Here is a 19,561-nt window from a genome sequence, read left to right on the forward strand (position 1 = left end):
CACAAATTATATAATAATCTTGCAAGAAAAAAAGAAAGGAGTCAATGCCCCATATCTGAATCTTAGCAGGTATGGGCCTGGTTAGTAATTGGATGGGAGACACCCTGGTAATACCAGTTGCTTTAAGATTTTTGGAAATTTTTCACAAATTATATAATAATCTTGAAAAAAAAAAAAAGTCAATGCCCGATCTCTGAATAATAGCAGGTTTTGCCTGGTTAGTACTTGGATGGAAGACGGCCGGGAAATACCAGTTGCTGTAATATTTTTGGCAATTTTTACTAATTACATAATAATCTTGCAAAAAAAAAAAAAAAAAAAAAAAAAGAGTAAATGCCCAATCTTTGAATCTTAGGAGGTATGGACCTGTTTAGTGCTTGGATGGGAGACCGCCTCGGAATACCAGTTGCTGTAATATTTTTGGAAATTTGTACTAATTATATAATAATCTTGAAAAAAAAAACAGTCAATGCCCATTCTTTGAATCTTAGCAGTCATGGACCTGTTTAGTGTCTGGATGGGAGACCGCCTCGGAATACCAGGTGCTCTAATATTATTGGAAATTTATTACTAATTATATAATAATCTTAAAAAAAAAGAGCCAATGCCCGATCTCTTAATCTTAGCAGGTATTGGCCTGGTTAGTGCTTGGATGGGAGACCGCCTCGGAATACCATGTGCTGTAAGCTTTTGGATTTTCATTCCTACTTATATAATGTATGGGCGATTTGATTGGCTGATCTTTAAATAGTCTTCTCTTTGCAGTATCCTTCGCTTGCGACCGTAACAACCTGGCTATGCCTGATCTCGTCTGCTCTCGGAAGCTAAGCAGGTTTGGTCCTGTATAATGTACCGGCGATTAGATTGGCTGATCTTTAAATAGCTCTCTCTTTGCAGTAGTCTTCGCTTATGGCCATTCCACCCTGGCTATGCCAGATCATGTCTGAGCTCGGAAACTAAGCAGGTTTCGGCCTGGTTAGTAATTGGATGGCAGACCCCCTGGTAATACCAGTTGCTTTAAGATTTTTGGAAATTTTTCACAAATTATATAATAATCTTGCAAGAAAAAAAGAAAGGAGTCAATGCCCCATATCTGAATCTTAGCAGGTATGGGCCTGGTTAGTAATTGGATGGGAGACACCCTGGTAATACCAGTTGCTTTAAGATTTTTGGAAATTTTTCACAAATTATATAATAATCTTGAAAAAAAAAAAAAAAGTCAATGCCCGATCTCTGAATAATAGCAGGTTTTGCCTGGTTAGTACTTGGATGGAAGACGGCCGGGAAATACCAGTTGCTGTAATATTTTTGGCAATTTTTACTAATTACATAATAATCTTGCAAAAAAAAAAAAAAAAAAAAGAGTAAATGCCCAATCTTTGAATCTTAGGAGGTATGGACCTGTTTAGTGCTTGGATGGGAGACCGCCTCGGAATACCAGTTGCTGTAATATTTTTGGAAATTTGTACTAATTATATAATTATCTTGAAACAAAAAGAGTCAATGCCCAATCTTTGAATCTTAGCAGCTATGGACCTGTTTAGTGTTTGGATGGGAGACCGCCTCGGAAAACCAGTTGCTCTAATATTATTGGAAATTTATTACTAATTATATAATAATCTTTAAAAAAAAAAAAAAAAAAAAAAAAAGAGTCAATGCCCGATCTCTTAATCTTAGCAGGTATTGGCCTGGTTAGTGCTTGGATGGGAGACCGCCTGGGAATACCAGGTGCTTTAAGCTTTAGGGTTTTCTTTCCTACTTATATTAGATTGGCTGATCTTTAAATAGCTCTCTCTTTGCAGCAGTCTTCGCTTATGGCCATACCACCCTGTCTATGCCAGATCATGTCTGAGCTCGGAAGCTAAGCAGGTTTGGGCCTGGTTAGTAATTGGATGGGAGACCCCCTGGTAATACCAGTTGCTTTAAGATTTTTGTAAATTTTTCACAAATTATATAATAATCTTGAAAAAAAAAGAGTCAATGCCCATTCTTTGAATCTTAGCAGTCATGGACCTGTTTAGTGTCTGGATGGGAGACCGCCTCGGAATACCAGGTGCTCTAATATTATTGGAAATTTATTACTAATTATATAATAATCTTAAAAAAAAAAAAAAAAAAAAAGAGTCAATGCCCGATCTCTTAATCTTAGCAGGTATTGGCCTGGTTAGTGCTTGGATGGGAGACCGCCTGGGAATACCAGGTGCTTTAAGCTTTAGGGTTTTCTTTCCTACTTATATAATTTACCGGCGATTAGATTGACTGATCTTTAAATAGCTCTCTCTTTGCAGCAGTCTTCGCTTATGGCCATACCACCCTGGCTATGCCAGATCATGTCTGAGCTCGGAAGCTAAGCAGGTTTGGGCCTGGTTAGTAATTGGATGGGAGACCCCCTGGTAATACCAGTTGCTTTAAGATTTTTGTAAATTTTTCACAAATTATATAATAATCTTGAAAAAAAAAAGAGTGAATGCCCATTCTTTGAATCTTAGCAGTCATTGACCTGTGTAGTGTTTGGATGGGAGACCCCCTGGTAATACCAGGTGCTCTAATATTATTGGAAATTTATTACTAATTATATAATAATCTTAAAAAAAAAGAGCCAATGCCCGATCTCTTAATCTTAGCAGGTATTGGCCTGGTTAGTGCTTGGATGGGAGACCGCCTCGGAATACCAGGTGCTGTAAGCTTTTGGATTTTCATTCCTACTTATATAATGTATGGGCGATTTGATTGGCTGATCTTTAAATAGTCTTCTCTTTGCAGTATCCTTCGCTTGCGACCGTAACAACCTGGCTATGCCTGATCTCGTCTGCTCTCGGAAGCTAAGCAGGTTTGGTCCTGTATAATGTACCGGCGATTAGATTGGCTGATCTTTAAATAGCTCTCTCTTTGCAGCAGTCTTCGCTTATGGCCATTCCACCCTGGCTATGCCAGATCATGTCTGAGCTCGGAAACTAAGCAGGTTTCGGCCTGGTTAGTAATTGGATGGCAGACCCCCTGGTAATACCAGTTGCTTTAAGATTTTTGGAAATTTTTCACAAATTATATAATTATCTTGCAAGAAAAAAAGAAAGGAGTCAATGCCCCATATCTGAATCTTAGCAGGTATGGGCCTGGTTAGTAATTGGATGGGAGACACCCTGGTAATACCAGTTGCTTTAAGATTTTTGGAAATTTTTCACAAATTATATAATAATCTTGAAAAAAAAAAAAAAAGTCAATGCCCGATCTCTGAATAATAGCAGGTTTTGCCTGGTTAGTACTTGGATGGAAGACGGCCGGGAAATACCAGTTGCTGTAATATTTTTGGCAATTTTTACTAATTACATAATAATCTTGCAACAAAAAAAAAAAAAAAAGAGTAAATGCCCAATCTTTGAATTTTAGGAGGTATGGACCTGTTTAGTGCTTGGATGGGAGACTGCCTCGGAATACCAGTTGCTGTAATATTTTTGGAAATTTGTACTAATTATATAATTATCTTGAAACAAAAAGAGTCAATGCCCAATCTTTGAATCTTAGCAGCTATGGACCTGTTTAGTGTTTGGATGGGAGACCGCCTCGGAAAACCAGGTGCTCTAATATTATTGGAAATTCATTACTAATTATATAATAATCTTTAAAAAAAAAAAAAAAAAAAAAAAAGAGTCAATGTCCGATCTCTTAATCTTAGCAGGTATTGGCCTGGTTAGTGCTTGGATGGGAGACCGCCTGGGAATACCAGGTGCTTTAAGCTTTAGGGTTTTCTTTCCTACTTATATAATGTACCGGCGATTAGATTGGCTGATCTTTAAATAGCTCTCTCTTTGCAGCAGTCTTTGCTTATGGCCATACCACCCTGGCTATGCCAGATCATGTCTGAGCTCGGAAGCTAAGCAGGTTTGGGCCTGGTTAGTAATTGGATGGGAGACCCCCTGGTAATACCAGTTGCTCTAAGATTTTTGTAAATTTTTCACAAATTATATAATAATCTTGAAAAAAGAAAAGAGTCAATGCCCATTCTTTGAATCTTAGCAGTCATTGACCTGTGTAGTGTTTGGATGGGAGACCCCCTGGTAATACCAGGTGCTCTAATATTATTGGAAATTTATTACTAATTATATAATAATCTTAAAAAAAAAGAGCCAATGCCCGATCTCTTAATCTTAGCAGGTATTGGCCTGGTTAGTGCTTGGATGGGAGACCGCCTCGGAATACCAGGTGCTGTAAGCTTTTGGATTTTCATTCCTACTTATATAATGTATGGGCGATTTGATTGGCTGATCTTTAAATAGTCTTCTCTTTGCAGTATTCTTCGCTTGCGACCGTAACAACCTGGCTATGCCTGATCTCGTCTGCTCTCGGAAGCTAAGCAGGTTTGTTCCTGTATAAAGTACCGGCGATTAGATTGGCTGATCTTTAAATAGCTCTCTCTTTGCAGCAGTCTTCGCTTATGGCCATTCCACCCTGGCTATGCCAGATCATGTCTGAGCTCGGAAACTAAGCAGGTTTCGGCCTGGTTAGTAATTGGATGGCAGACCCCCTGGTAATACCAGTTGCTTTAAGATTTTTGGAAATTTTTCACAAATTATATAATAATCTTGCAAGAAAAAAAGAAAGGAGTCAATGCCCCATATCTGAATCTTAGCAGGTATGGGCCTGGTTAGTAATTGGATGGGAGACACCCTGGTAATACCAGTTGCTTTAAGATTTTTGGAAATTTTTCACAAATTATATAATAATCATGCAAAAAAAAGAGTAAATGCCCAATCTTTGAATCTTAGAAGGTATGGACCTGTTTAGTGCTTGGATGGGAGACCGCCTCGGAATACCAGTTGCTGTAATATTTTTGGAAATTTGTACTAATTATATAATTATCTTGAAACAAAAAGAGTCAATGCCCAATCTTTGAATCTTAGCAGCTATGGACCTGTTTAGTGTTTGGATGGGAGACCGCCTCGGAAAACCAGGTGCTCTAATATTATTGGAAATTCATTACTAATTATATAATAATCTTTAAAAAAAAAAAAAAAAAAAAAAAAGAGTCAATGTCCGATCTCTTAATCTTAGCAGGTATTGGCCTGGTTAGTGCTTGGATGGGAGACCGCCTGGGAATACCAGGTGCTTTAAGCTTTAGGGTTTTCTTTCCTACTTATATAATGTACCGGCGATTAGATTGGCTGATCTTTAAATAGCTCTCTCTTTGCAGCAGTCTTTGCTTATGGCCATACCACCCTGGCTATGCCAGATCATGTCTGAGCTCGGAAGCTAAGCAGGTTTGGGCCTGGTTAGTAATTGGATGGGAGACCCCCTGGTAATACCAGTTGCTCTAAGATTTTTGTAAATTTTTCACAAATTATATAATAATCTTGAAAAAAGAAAAGAGTCAATGCCCATTCTTTGAATCTTAGCAGTCATTGACCTGTGTAGTGTTTGGATGGGAGACCCCCTGGTAATACCAGGTGCTCTAATATTATTGGAAATTTATTACTAATTATATAATAATCTTAAAAAAAAAGAGCCAATGCCCGATCTCTTAATCTTAGCAGGTATTGGCCTGGTTAGTGCTTGGATGGGAGACCGCCTCGGAATACCAGGTGCTGTAAGCTTTTGGATTTTCATTCCTACTTATATAATGTATGGGCGATTTGATTGGCTGATCTTTAAATAGTCTTCTCTTTGCAGTATTCTTCGCTTGCGACCGTAACAACCTGGCTATGCCTGATCTCGTCTGCTCTCGGAAGCTAAGCAGGTTTGTTCCTGTATAAAGTACCGGCGATTAGATTGGCTGATCTTTAAATAGCTCTCTCTTTGCAGCAGTCTTCGCTTATGGCCATTCCACCCTGGCTATGCCAGATCATGTCTGAGCTCGGAAACTAAGCAGGTTTCGGCCTGGTTAGTAATTGGATGGCAGACCCCCTGGTAATACCAGTTGCTTTAAGATTTTTGGAAATTTTTCACAAATTATATAATAATCTTGCAAGAAAAAAAGAAAGGAGTCAATGCCCCATATCTGAATCTTAGCAGGTATGGGCCTGGTTAGTAATTGGATGGGAGACACCCTGGTAATACCAGTTGCTTTAAGATTTTTGGAAATTTTTCACAAATTATATAATAATCATGCAAAAAAAAGAGTAAATGCCCAATCTTTGAATCTTAGAAGGTATGGACCTGTTTAGTGCTTGGATGGGAGACCGCCTCGGAATACCAGTTGCTGTAATATTTTTGGAAATTTGTACTAATTATATAATTATCTTGAAACAAAAAGAGTCAATGCCCAATCTTTGAATCTTAGCAGCTATGGACCTGTTTAGTGTTTGGATGGGAGACCGCCTCGGAAAACCAGGTGCTCTAATATTATTGGAAATTCATTACTAATTATATAATAATCTTTAAAAAAAAAAAAAAAAAAAAAAAAAAAAAGAGTCAATGCCCGATCTCTTAATCTTAGCAGGTATTGGCCTGGTTAGTGCTTGGATGGGAGACCGCCTGGGAATACCAGGTGCTTTAAGCTTTAGGGTTTTCTTTCCTACTTATATAATGTACCGGCGATTAGATTGGCTGATCTTTAAATAGCTCTCTCTTTGCAGCAGTCTTTGCTTATGGCCATACCACCCTGGCTATGCCAGATCATGTCTGAGCTCGGAAGGTAAGCAGGTTTGGGCCTGGTTAGTAATTGGATGGGAGACCCCCTGGTAATACCAGTTGCTCTAAGATTTTTGTAAATTTTTCACAAATTATATAATAATCTTGAAAAAAAAAAGAGTCAATGCTCATTCTTTGAATCTTAGCAGTCATGGACCTGTTTAGTGTCTGGATGGGAGACCGCCTCGGAATACCAGGTGCTCTAATATTATTGGAAATTTATTACTAATTATATAATAATCTTAAAAAAAAAAAAAAAAAAAAAAAAGAGTCAATGCCCGATCTCTTAATCTTAGCAGGTATTGGCCTGGTTAGTGCTTGGATGGGAGACCGCCTGGGAATAACAGGTGCTTTAAGCTTTAGGGTTTTCTTTCCTACTTATATAATGTACCGGCGATTAGATTGACTGATCTTTAAATAGCTCTCTCTTTGCAGCAGTCTTCGCTTATGGCCATACCACCCTGGCTATGCCAGATCATGTCTGAGCTCGGAAGCTAAGCAGGTTTGGGCCTGGTTAGTAATTGGATGGGAGACCCCCTGGTAATACCAGTTGCTTTAAGATTTTTGTAAATTTTTCACAAATTATATAATAATCTTGAAAAAAAAAAGAGTGAATGCCCATTCTTTGAATCTTAGCAGTCATTGACCTGTGTAGTGTTTGGATGGGAGACCCCCTGGTAATACCAGGTGCTCTAATATTATTGGAAATGTATTACTAATTATATAATAATCTTAAAAAAAAAGAGCCAATGCCCGATCTCTTAATCTTAGCAGGTATTGGCCTGGTTAGTGCTTGGATGGGAGACCGCCTCGGAATACCAGGTGCTGTAAGCTTTTGGATTTTCATTCCTACTTATATAATGTATGGGCGATTTGATTGGCTGATCTTTAAATAGTCTTCTCTTTGCAGTATCCTTCGCTTGCGACCGTAACAACCTGGCTATGCCTGATCTCGTCTGCTCTCGGAAGCTAAGCAGGTTTGGTCCTGTATAATGTACCGGCGATTAGATTGGCTGATCTTTAAATAGCTCTCTCTTTGCAGCAGTCTTCGCTTATGGCCATTCCACCCTGGCTATGCCAGATCATGTCTGAGCTCGGAAACTAAGCAGGTTTCGGCCTGGTTAGTAATTGGATGGCAGACCCCCTGGTAATACCAGTTGCTTTAAGATTTTTGGAAATTTTTCACAAATTATATAATAATCTTGCAAGAAAGAAAGAAAGGAGTCAATGCCCCATATCTGAATCTTAGCAGGTATGGGCCTGGTTAGTAATTGGATGGGAGACACCCTGGTAATACCAGTTGCTTTAAGATTTTTGGAAATTTTTCACAAATTATATAATAATCTTGAAAAAAAAAAAAAAGTCAATGCCCGATCTCTGAATAATAGCAGGTTTTGCCTGGTTAGTACTTGGATGGAAGACGGCCGGGAAATACCAGTTGCTGTAATATTTTTGGCAATTTTTACTAATTACATAATAATCTTGCAAAAAAAAAAAAAAAAAGAGTAAATGCCCAATCTTTGAATCTTAGGAGGTATGGACCTGTTTAGTGCTTGGATGGGAGACCGCCTCGGAATACCAGTTGCTGTAATATTTTTGGAAATTTGTACTAATTATATAATTATCTTGAAACAAAAAGAGTCAATGCCCAATCTTTGAATCTTAGCAGCTATGGACCTGTTTAGTGTTTGGATGGGAGACCGCCTCGGAAAACCAGGTGCTCTAATATTATTGGAAATTCATTACTAATTATATAATAATCTTAAAAAAAAAAAGAGTCAATGCCCGATCTCTTAATCTTAGCAGGTATTGGCCTGGTTAGTGCTTGGATGGGAGACCGCCTGGGAATACCAGGTGCTTTAAGCTTTAGGGTTTTCTTTCCTACTTATATAATGTACCGGCGATTAGATTGACTGATCTTTAAATAGCTCTCTCTTTGCAGCAGTCTTCGCTTATGGCCATACCACCCTGGCTATGCCAGATCATGTCTGAGCTCGGAAGCTAAGCACGTTTGGGACTGGTTAGTAATTGGATGGGAGACCCCCTGGTAATACCAGTTGATTTAAGATTTTTGTAAATTTTTCACAAATTATATAATAATCTTGAAAAAAAAAAGAGTGAATGCCCATTCTTTGAATCTTAGCAGTCATTGACCTGTGTAGTGTTTGGATGGGAGACCCCCTGGTAATACCAGGTGCTCTAATATTATTGGAAATTTATTACTAATTATATAATAATCTTAAAAAAAAAAGAGCCAATGCCCGATCTCTTAATCTTAGCAGGTATTGGCCTGGTTAGTGCTTGGATGGGAGACCGCCTCGGAATACCAGGTGCTGTAAGCTTTTGGATTTTCATTCCTACTTATATAATGTATGGGCGATTTGATTGGCTGATCTTTAAATAGCTCTCTCTTTGCAGCAGTCTTCGCTTATGGCCATTCCACCCTGGCTATGCCAGATCATGTCTGAGCTCGGAAACTAAGCAGGTTTCGGCCTGGTTAGTAATTGGATGGCAGACCCCCTGGTAATACCAGTTGCTTTAAGATTTTTGGAAATTTTTCACAAATTATATAATAATCTTGCAAGAAAAAAAGAAAGGAGTCAATGCCCCATATCTGAATCTTAGCAGGTATGGGCCTGGTTAGTAATTGGATGGGAGACACCCTGGTAATACCAGTTGCTTTAAGATTTTTGGAAATTTTTCACAAATTATATAATAATCTTGAAAAAAAAAAAAAAAGTCAATGCCCGATCTCTGAATAATAGCAGGTTTTGCCTGGTTAGTACTTGGATGGAAGACGGCCGGGAAATACCAGTTGCTGTAATATTTTTGGCAATTTTTACTAATTACATAATAATCTTGCAACAAAAAAAAAAAAAAAAGAGTAAATGCCCAATCTTTGAATCTTAGGAGGTATGGACCTGTTTAGTGCTTGGATGGGAGACCGCCTCGGAATACCAGTTGCTGTAATATTTTTGGAAATTTGTACTAATTATATAATTATCTTGAAACAAAAAGAGTCAATGCCCAATCTTTGAATCTTAGCAGCTATGGACCTGTTTAGTGTTTGGATGGGAGTGCTCTAATATTATTGGAAATTCATTACTAATTATATAATAATCTTTAAAAAAAAAAAAAAAAAAAAAAAAAAGAGTCAATGCCCGATCTCTTAATCTTAGCAGGTATTGGCCTGGTTAGTGCTTGGATGGGAGACCGCCTGGGAATACCAGGTGCTTTAAGCTTTAGGGTTTTCTTTCCTACTTATATAATGTACCGGCGATTAGATTGGCTGATCTTTAAATAGCTCTCTCTTTGCAGCAGTCTTCGCTTATGGCCATTCCACCCTGGCTATGCCAGATCATGTCTGAGCTCGGAAACTAAGCAGGTTTCGGCCTGGTTAGTAATTGGATGGCAGACCCCCTGGTAATACCAGTTGCTTTAAGATTTTTGGAAATTTTTCACAAATTATATAATAATCTTGCAAGAAAAAAAGAAAGGAGTCAATGCCCCATATCTGAATCTTAGCAGGTATGGGCCTGGTTAGTAATTGGATGGGAGACACCCTGGTAATACCAGTTGCTTTAAGATTTTTGGAAATTTTTCACAAATTATATAATAATCTTGAAAAAAAAAAGAGTCAATGCCCATTCTTTGAATCTTAGCAGTCATGGACCTGTTTAGTGTCTGGATGGGAGACCGCCTCGGAATACCAGGTGCTCTAATATTATTGGAAATTTATTACTAATTATATAATAATCTTAAAAAAAAAGAGCCAATGCCCGATCTCTTAATCTTAGCAGGTATTGGCCTGGTTAGTGCTTGGATGGGAGACCGCCTCGGAATACCAGGTGCTGTAAGCTTTTGGATTTTCATTCCTACTTATATAATGTATGGGCGATTTGATTGGCTGATCTTTAAATAGTCTTCTCTTTGCAGTATCCTTCGCTTGCGACCGTAACAACCTGGCTATGCCTGATCTCGTCTGCTCTCGGAAGCTAAGCAGGTTTGGTCCTGTATAATGTACCGGCGATTAGATTGGCTGATCTTTAAATAGCTCTCTCTTTGCAGCAGTCTTCGCTTATGGCCATTCCACCCTGGCTATGCCAGATCATGTCTGAGCTCGGAAACTAAGCAGGTTTCGGCCTGGTTAGTAATTGGATGGCAGACCCCCTGGTAATACCAGTTGCTTTAAGATTTTTGGAAATTTTTCACAAATTATATAATAATCTTGCAAGAAAAAAAGAAAGGAGTCAATGCCCCATATCTGAATCTTAGCAGGTATGGGCCTGGTTAGTAATTGGATGGGAGACACCCTGGTAATACCAGTTGCTTTAAGATTTTTGGAAATTTTTCACAAATTATATAATAATCTTGAAAAAAAAAAAAAAGTCAATGCCCGATCTCTGAATAATAGCAGGTTTTGCCTGGTTAGTACTTGGATGGAAGACGGCCGGGAAATACCAGTTGCTGTAATATTTTTGGCAATTTTTACTAATTACATAATAATCTTGCAACAAAAAAAAAAAAAAAAGAGTAAATGCCCAATCTTTGAATCTTAGGAGGTATGGACCTGTTTAGTGCTTGGATGGGAGACCGCCTCGGAATACCAGTTGCTGTAATATTTTTGGAAATTTGTACTAATTATATAATTATCTTGAAACAAAAAGAGTCAATGCCCAATCTTTGAATCTTAGCAGCTATGGACCTGTTTAGTGTTTGGATGGGAGACCGCCTCGGAAAACCAGGTGCTCTAATATTATTGGAAATTCATTACTAATTATATAATAATCTTAAAAAAAAAAAGAGTCAATGCCCGATCTCTTAATCTTAGCAGGTATTGGCCTGGTTAGTGCTTGGATGGGAGACCGCCTGGGAATACCAGGTGCTTTAAGCTTTAGGGTTTTCTTTCCTACTTATATAATGTACCGGCGATTAGATTGACTGATCTTTAAATAGCTCTCTCTTTGCAGCAGTCTTCGCTTATGGCCATACCACCCTGGCTATGCCAGATCATGTCTGAGCTCGGAAGCTAAGCACGTTTGGGCCTGGTTAGTAATTGGATGGGAGACCCCCTGGTAATACCAGTTGATTTAAGATTTTTGTAAATTTTTCACAAATTATATAATAATCTTGAAAAAAAAAAGAGTGAATGCCCATTCTTTGAATCTTAGCAGTCATTGACCTGTGTAGTGTTTGGATGGGAGACCCCCTGGTAATACCAGGTGCTCTAATATTATTGGAAATTTATTACTAATTATATAATAATCTTAAAAAAAAAGAGCCAATGCCCGATCTCTTAATCTTAGCAGGTATTGGCCTGGTTAGTGCTTGGATGGGAGACCGCCTCGGAATACCAGGTGCTGTAAGCTTTTGGATTTTCATTCCTACTTATATAATGTATGGGCGATTTGATTGGCTGATCTTTAAATAGCTCTCTCTTTGCAGCAGTCTTCGCTTATGGCCATTCCACCCTGGCTATGCCAGATCATGTCTGAGCTCAGAAACTAAGCAGGTTTCGGCCTGGTTAGTAATTGGATGGCAGACCCCCTGGTAATACCAGTTGCTTTAAGATTTTTGGAAATTTTTCACAAATTATATAATAATCTTGCAAGAAAAAAAGAAAGGAGTCAATGCCCCATATCTGAATCTTAGCAGGTATGGGCCTGGTTAGTAATTGGATGGGAGACACCCTGGTAATACCAGTTGCTTTAAGATTTTTGGAAATTTTTCACAAATTATATAATAATCTTGAAAAAAAAAAAAAAAGTCAATGCCCGATCTCTGAATAATAGCAGGTTTTGCCTGGTTAGTACTTGGATGGAAGACGGCTGGGAAATACCAGTTGCTGTAATATTTTTGGCAATTTTTACTAATTACATAATAATCTTGCAACAAAAAAAAAAAAAAAGAGTAAATGCCCAATCTTTGAATCTTAGGAGGTATGGACCTGTTTAGTGCTTGGATGGGAGACCGCCTCGGAATACCAGTTGCTGTAATATTTTTGGAAATTTGTACTAATTATATAATTATCTTGAAACAAAAAGAGTCAATGCCCAATCTTTGAATCTTAGCAGCTATGGACCTGTTTAGTGTTTGGATGGGAGACCGCCTCGGAAAACCAGGTGCTCTAATATTATTGGAAATTCATTACTAATTATATAATAATCTTAAAAAAAAAAAGAGTCAATGCCCGATCTCTTAATCTTAGCAGGTATTGGCCTGGTTAGTGCTTGGATGGGAGACCGCCTGGGAATACCAGGTGCTTTAAGCTTTAGGGTTTTCTTTCCTACTTATATAATGTACCGGCGATTAGATTGACTGATCTTTAAATAGCTCTCTCTTTGCAGCAGTCTTCGCTTATGGCCATACCACCCTGGCTATGCCAGATCATGTCTGAGCTCGGAAGCTAAGCACGTTTGGGCCTGGTTAGTAATTGGATGGGAGACCCCCTGGTAATACCAGTTGATTTAAGATTTTTGTAAATTTTTCACAAATTATATAATAATCTTGAAAAAAAAAAGAGTGAATGCCCATTCTTTGAATCTTAGCAGTCATTGACCTGTGTAGTGTTTGGATGGGAGACCCCCTGGTAATACCAGGTGCTCTAATATTATTGGAAATTTATTACTAATTATATAATAATCTTAAAAAAAAGAGCCAATGCCCGATCTCTTAATCTTAGCAGGTATTGGCCTGGTTAGTGCTTGGATGGGAGACCGCCTCGGAATACCAGGTGCTGTAAGCTTTTGGATTTTCATTCCTACTTATATAATGTATGGGCGATTTGATTGGCTGATCTTTAAATAGCTCTCTCTTTGCAGCAGTCTTCGCTTATGGCCATTCCACCCTGGCTATGCCAGATCATGTCTGAGCTCAGAAACTAAGCAGGTTTCGGCCTGGTTAGTAATTGGATGGCAGACCCCCTGGTAATACCAGTTGCTTTAAGATTTTTGGAAATTTTTCACAAATTATATAATAATCTTGCAAGAAAAAAAGAAAGGAGTCAATGCCCCATATCTGAATCTTAGCAGGTATGGGCCTGGTTAGTAATTGGATGGGAGACACCCTGGTAATACCAGTTGCTTTAAGATTTTTGGAAATTTTTCACAAATTATATAATAATCTTGAAAAAAAAAAAAAAAGTCAATGCCCGATCTCTGAATAATAGCAGGTTTTGCCTGGTTAGTACTTGGATGGAAGACGGCCGGGAAATACCAGTTGCTGTAATATTTTTGGCAATTTTTACTAATTACATAATAATCTTGCAACAAAAAAAAAAAAAAGAGTAAATGCCCAATCTTTGAATCTTAGGAGGTATGGACCTGTTTAGTGCTTGGATGGGAGACCGCCTCGGAATACCAGTTGCTGTAATATTTTTGGAAATTTGTACTAATTATATAATTATCTTGAAACAAAAAGAGTCAATGCCCAATCTTTGAATCTTAGCAGCTATGGACCTGTTTAGTGTTTGGATGGGAGTGCTCTAATATTATTGGAAATTTATTACTAATTATATAATAATCTTTAAAAAAAAAAAAAAAAAAAAAAAAAGAGTCAATGCCCGATCTCTTAATCTTAGCAGGTATTGGCCTGGTTAGTGCTTGGATGGGAGACCGCCTGGGAATACCAGGTGCTTTAAGCTTTAGGGTTTTCTTTCCTACTTATATAATGTACCGGCGATTAGATTGGCTGATCTTTAAATAGCTCTCTCTTTGCAGCAGTCTTTGCTTATGGCCATACCACCCTGGCTATGCCAGATCATGTCTGAGCTCGGAAGCTAAGCAGGTTTGGGCCTGGTTAGTAATTGGATGGGAGACCCCCTGGTAATACCAGTTGCTCTAAGATTTTTGTAAATTTTTCACAAATTATATAATAATCTTGAAAAAAGAAAAGAGTCAATGCCCATTCTTTGAATCTTAGCAGTCATTGACCTGTGTAGTGTTTGGATGGGAGACCCCCTGGTAATACCAGGTGCTCTAATATTATTGGAAATTTATTACTAATTATATAATAATCTTAAAAAAAAAGAGCCAATGCCCGATCTCTTAATCTTAGCAGGTATTGGCCTGGTTAGTGCTTGGATGGGAGACCGCCTCGGAATACCAGGTGCTGTAAGCTTTTGGATTTTCATTCCTACTTATATAATGTATGGGCGATTTGATTGGCTGATCTTTAAATAGTCTTCTCTTTGCAGTATTCTTCGATTGCGACCGTAACAACCTGGCTATGCCTGATCTCGTCTGCTCTCGGAAGCTAAGCAGGTTTGGTCCTGTATAATGTACCGGCGATTAGATTGGCTGATCTTTAAATAGCTCTCTCTTTGCAGCAGTCTTCGCTTATGGCCATTCCACCCTGGCTATGCCAGATCATGTCTGAGCTCGGAAACTAAGCAGGTTTCGGCCTGGTTAGTAATTGGATGGCAGACCCCCTGGTAATACCAGTTGCTTTAAGATTTTTGGAAATTTTTCACAAATTATATAATAATCTTGCAAGAAAAAAAGAAAGGAGTCAATGCCCCATATCTGAATCTTAGCAGGTATGGGCCTGGTTAGTAATTGGATGGGAGACACCCTGGTAATACCAGTTGCTTTAAGATTTTTGGAAATTTTTCACAAATTATATAATAATTTAAAAAAAAAAAAAAAAGTCAATGCCCGATCTCTGAATAATAGCAGGTTTTGCCTGGTTAGTACTTGGATGGAAGACGGCCGGGAAATACCAGTTGCTGTAATATTTTTGGCAATTTTTACTAATTACATAATAATCTTGCAACAACAAAAAAAAAAAAAAGAGTAAATGCCCAATCTTTGAATCTTAGGAGGTATGGACCTGTTTAGTGCTTGGATGGGAGACCGCCTCGGAATACCAGTTGCTGTAATATTTTTGGAAATTTGTACTAATTATATAATTATCTTGAAACAAAAAGAGTCAATGCCCAATCTTTGAATCTTAGCAGCTATGGACCTGTTTAGTGTTTGGATGGGAGACCGCCTCGGAATACCAGGTGCTTTAAGCTTTAGGGTTTTCTTTCCTACTTATATTAGATTGGCTGATCTTTAAATAGCTCTCTCTTTGCAGCAGTCTTCGCTTATGGCCATACCACCCTGTCTATGCCAGATCATGTCTGAGCTCGGAAGCTAAGCAGGTTTTGGCCTGGTTAGTAATTGGATGGGAGACCCCCTGGTAATACCAGTTGCTTTAAGATTTTTGTAAATTTTTCACAAATTATATAATAATCTTGAAAAAAAAAAGAGTCAATGCCCATTCTTTGAATCTTAGCAGTCATGGACCTGTTTAGTGTCTGGATGGGAGACCGCCTCGGAATACCAGGTGCTCTAATATTATTGGAAATTTATTACTAATTATATAATAATCTTAAAAAAAAAAAAAAAAAAAAGAGTCAATGCCCGATCTCTTAATCTTAGCAGGTATTGGCCTGGTTAGTGCTTGGATGGGAGACCGCCTGGGAATACCAGGTGCTTTAAGCTTTAGGGTTTTCTTTCCTACTTATATAATGTACCGGCGATTAGATTGACTGATCTTTAAATAGCTCTCTCTTTGCAGCAGTCTTCGCTTATGGCCATACCACCCTGGCTATGCCAGATCATGTCTGAGCTCGGAAGCTAAGCAGGTTTGGGCCTGGTTAGTAATTGGATGGGAGACCCCCTGGTAATACCAGTTGCTTTAAGATTTTTGTAAATTTTTCACAAATTATATAATAATCTTGAAAAAAAAAAGAGTGAATGCCCATTCTTTGAATCTTAGCAGTCATTGACCTGTGTAGTGTTTGGATGGGAGACCCCCTGGTAATACCAGGTGCTCTAATATTATTGGAAATTTATTACTAATTATATAATAATCTTTAAAAAAAAAAAAAAAAAAAAAAAAGAGTCAATGTCCGATCTCTTAATCTTAGCAGGTATTGGCCTGGTTAGTGCTTGGATGGGAGACCGCCTGGGAATACCAGGTGCTTTAAGCTTTAGGGTTTTCTTTCCTACTTATATAATGTACCGGCGATTAGATTGGCTGATCTTTAAATAGCTCTCTCTTTGCAGCAGTCTTTGCTTATGGCCATACCACCCTGGCTATGCCAGATCATGTCTGAGCTCGGAAGGTAAGCAGGTTTGGGCCTGGTTAGTAATTGGATGGGAGACCCCCTGGTAATACCAGTTGCTCTAAGATTTTTGTAAATTTTTCACAAATTATATAATAATCTTGAAAAAAAAAAGAGTCAATGCTCATTCTTTGAATCTTAGCAGTCATGGACCTGTTTAGTGTCTGGATGGGAGACCGCCTCGGAATACCAGGTGCTCTAATATTATTGGAAATTTATTACTAATTATATAATAATCTTAAAAAAAAAAAAAAAAAAAAAAAAGAGTCAATGCCCGATCTCTTAATCTTAGCAGGTATTGGCCTGGTTAGTGCTTGGATGGGAGACCGCCTGGGAATAACAGGTGCTTTAAGCTTTAGGGTTTTCTTTCCTACTTATATAATGTACCGGCGATTAGATTGACTGATCTTTAAATAGCTCTCTCTTTGCAGCAGTCTTCGCTTATGGCCATACCACCCTGGCTATGCCAGATCATGTCTGAGCTCGGAAGCTAAGCAGGTTTGGGCCTGGTTAGTAATTGGATGGGAGACCCCCTGGTAATACCAGTTGCTTTAAGATTTTTGTAAATTTTTCACAAATTATATAATAATCTTGAAAAAAAAAAGAGTGAATGCCCATTCTTTGAATCTTAGCAGTCATTGACCTGTGTAGTGTTTGGATGGGAGACCCCCTGGTAATACCAGGTGCTCTAATATTATTGGAAATGTATTACTAATTATATAATAATCTTAAAAAAAAAGAGCCAATGCCCGATCTCTTAATCTTAGCAGGTATTGGCCTGGTTAGTGCTTGGATGGGAGACCGCCTCGGAATACCAGGTGCTGTAAGCTTTTGGATTTTCATTCCTACTTATATAATGTATGGGCGATTTGATTGGCTGATCTTTAAATAGTCTTCTCTTTGCAGTATCCTTCGCTTGCGACCGTAACAACCTGGCTATGCCTGATCTCGTCTGCTCTCGGAAGCTAAGCAGGTTTGGTCCTGTATAATGTACCGGCGATTAGATTGGCTGATCTTTAAATAGCTCTCTCTTTGCAGCAGTCTTCGCTTATGGCCATTCCACCCTGGCTATGCCAGATCATGTCTGAGCTCGGAAACTAAGCAGGTTTCGGCCTGGTTAGTAATTGGATGGCAGACCCCCTGGTAATACCAGTTGCTTTAAGATTTTTGGAAATTTTTCACAAATTATATAATAATCTTGCAAGAAAGAAAGAAAGGAGTCAATGCCCCATATCTGAATCTTAGCAGGTATGGGCCTGGTTAGTAATTGGATGGGAGACACCCTGGTAATACCAGTTGCTTTAAGATTTTTGGAAATTTTTCACAAATTATATAATAATCTTGAAAAAAAAAAAAAGTCAATGCCCGATCTCTGAATAATAGCAGGTTTTGCCTGGTTAGTACTTGGATGGAAGACGGCCGGGAAATACCAGTTGCTGTAATATTTTTGGCAATTTTTACTAATTACATAATAATCTTGCAACAAAAAAAAAAAAAAAGAGTAAATGCCCAATCTTTGAATCTTAGGAGGTATGGACCTGTTTAGTGCTTGGATGGGAGACCGCCTCGGAATACCAGTTGCTGTAATATTTTTGGAAATTTGTACTAATTATATAATTATCTTGAAACAAAAAGAGTCAATGCCCAATCTTTGAATCTTAGCAGCTATGGACCTGTTTAGTGTTTGGATGGGAGACCGCCTCGGAAAACCAGGTGCTCTAATATTATTGGAAATTCATTACTAATTATATAATAATCTTAAAAAAAAAAAGAGTCAATGCCCGATCTCTTAATCTTAGCAGGTATTGGCCTGGTTAGTGCTTGGATGGGAGACCGCCTGGGAATACCAGGTGCTTTAAGCTTTAGGGTTTTCTTTCCTACTTATATAATGTACCGGCGATTAGATTGACTGATCTTTAAATAGCTCTCTCTTTGCAGCAGTCTTCGCTTATGGCCATACCACCCTGGCTATGCCAGATCATGTCTGAGCTCGGAAGCTAAGCACGTTTGGGACTGGTTAGTAATTGGATGGGAGACCCCCTGGTAATACCAGTTGATTTAAGATTTTTGTAAATTTTTCACAAATTATATAATAATCTTGAAAAAAAAAAGAGTGAATGCCCATTCTTTGAATCTTAGCAGTCATTGACCTGTGTAGTGTTTGGATGGGAGACCCCCTGGTAATACCAGGTGCTCTAATATTATTGGAAATTTATTACTAATTATATAATAATCTTAAAAAAAAAAGAGCCAATGCCCGATCTCTTAATCTTAGCAGGTATTGGCCTGGTTAGTGCTTGGATGGGAGACCGCCTCGGAATACCAGGTGCTGTAAGCTTTTGGATTTTCATTCCTACTTATATAATGTATGGGCGATTTGATTGGCTGATCTTTAAATAGCTCTCCCTTTGCAGCAGTCTTCGCTTATGGCCATTCCACCCTGGCTATGCCAGATCATGTCTGAGCTCGGAAACTAAGCAGGTTTCGGCCTGGTTAGTAATTGGATGGCAGACCCCCTGGTAATACCAGTTGCTTTAAGATTTTTGGAAATTTTTCACAAATTATATAATAATCTTGCAAGAAAAAAAGAAAGGAGTCAATGCCCCATATCTGAATCTTAGCAGGTATGGGCCTGGTTAGTAATTGGATGGGAGACACCCTGGTAATACCAGTTGCTTTAAGATTTTTGGAAATTTTTCACAAATTATATAATAATCTTGAAAAAAAAAAAAAAAGTCAATGCCCGATCTCTGAATAATAGCAGGTTTTGCCTGGTTAGTACTTGGATGGAAGACGGCCGGGAAATACCAGTTGCTGTAATAT

General features: G+C 38.3%; 13 pseudogenes; all 13 read left to right on the forward strand.

The window, feature by feature from the left end:
• Positions 1-1,810: 1,810 nt before the first annotated feature.
• LOC127961193 (uncharacterized) lies at positions 1,811-1,929 on the forward strand (annotated as a pseudogene).
• A 367-nt stretch (positions 1,930-2,296) lies between these two features.
• LOC127957475 (uncharacterized) lies at positions 2,297-2,415 on the forward strand (annotated as a pseudogene).
• A 1,405-nt stretch (positions 2,416-3,820) lies between these two features.
• On the forward strand, positions 3,821-3,939 carry LOC127959590 (uncharacterized; annotated as a pseudogene).
• A 1,257-nt stretch (positions 3,940-5,196) lies between these two features.
• On the forward strand, positions 5,197-5,315 carry LOC127959597 (uncharacterized; annotated as a pseudogene).
• A 1,262-nt stretch (positions 5,316-6,577) lies between these two features.
• Positions 6,578-6,696, forward strand: LOC127962181 (uncharacterized; annotated as a pseudogene).
• A 371-nt stretch (positions 6,697-7,067) lies between these two features.
• Positions 7,068-7,186, forward strand: LOC127957480 (uncharacterized; annotated as a pseudogene).
• Positions 7,187-8,574: 1,388 nt separating this feature from the next.
• LOC127962996 (uncharacterized) lies at positions 8,575-8,693 on the forward strand (annotated as a pseudogene).
• A 5,657-nt stretch (positions 8,694-14,350) lies between these two features.
• LOC127959602 (uncharacterized) lies at positions 14,351-14,469 on the forward strand (annotated as a pseudogene).
• Positions 14,470-15,710: 1,241 nt separating this feature from the next.
• Positions 15,711-15,829, forward strand: LOC127964068 (uncharacterized; annotated as a pseudogene).
• A 367-nt stretch (positions 15,830-16,196) lies between these two features.
• On the forward strand, positions 16,197-16,315 carry LOC127957485 (uncharacterized; annotated as a pseudogene).
• Positions 16,316-16,687: 372 nt separating this feature from the next.
• LOC127962185 (uncharacterized) lies at positions 16,688-16,806 on the forward strand (annotated as a pseudogene).
• A 371-nt stretch (positions 16,807-17,177) lies between these two features.
• Positions 17,178-17,296, forward strand: LOC127957491 (uncharacterized; annotated as a pseudogene).
• A 1,388-nt stretch (positions 17,297-18,684) lies between these two features.
• LOC127963007 (uncharacterized) lies at positions 18,685-18,803 on the forward strand (annotated as a pseudogene).
• The last annotated feature ends 758 nt before the right edge of the window (positions 18,804-19,561 follow it).

Source organism: Carassius gibelio, chromosome A3 (assembly GCF_023724105.1).
Source record: "Carassius gibelio isolate Cgi1373 ecotype wild population from Czech Republic chromosome A3, carGib1.2-hapl.c, whole genome shotgun sequence".
Lineage (NCBI taxonomy): Eukaryota > Metazoa > Chordata > Actinopteri > Cypriniformes > Cyprinidae > Carassius > Carassius gibelio.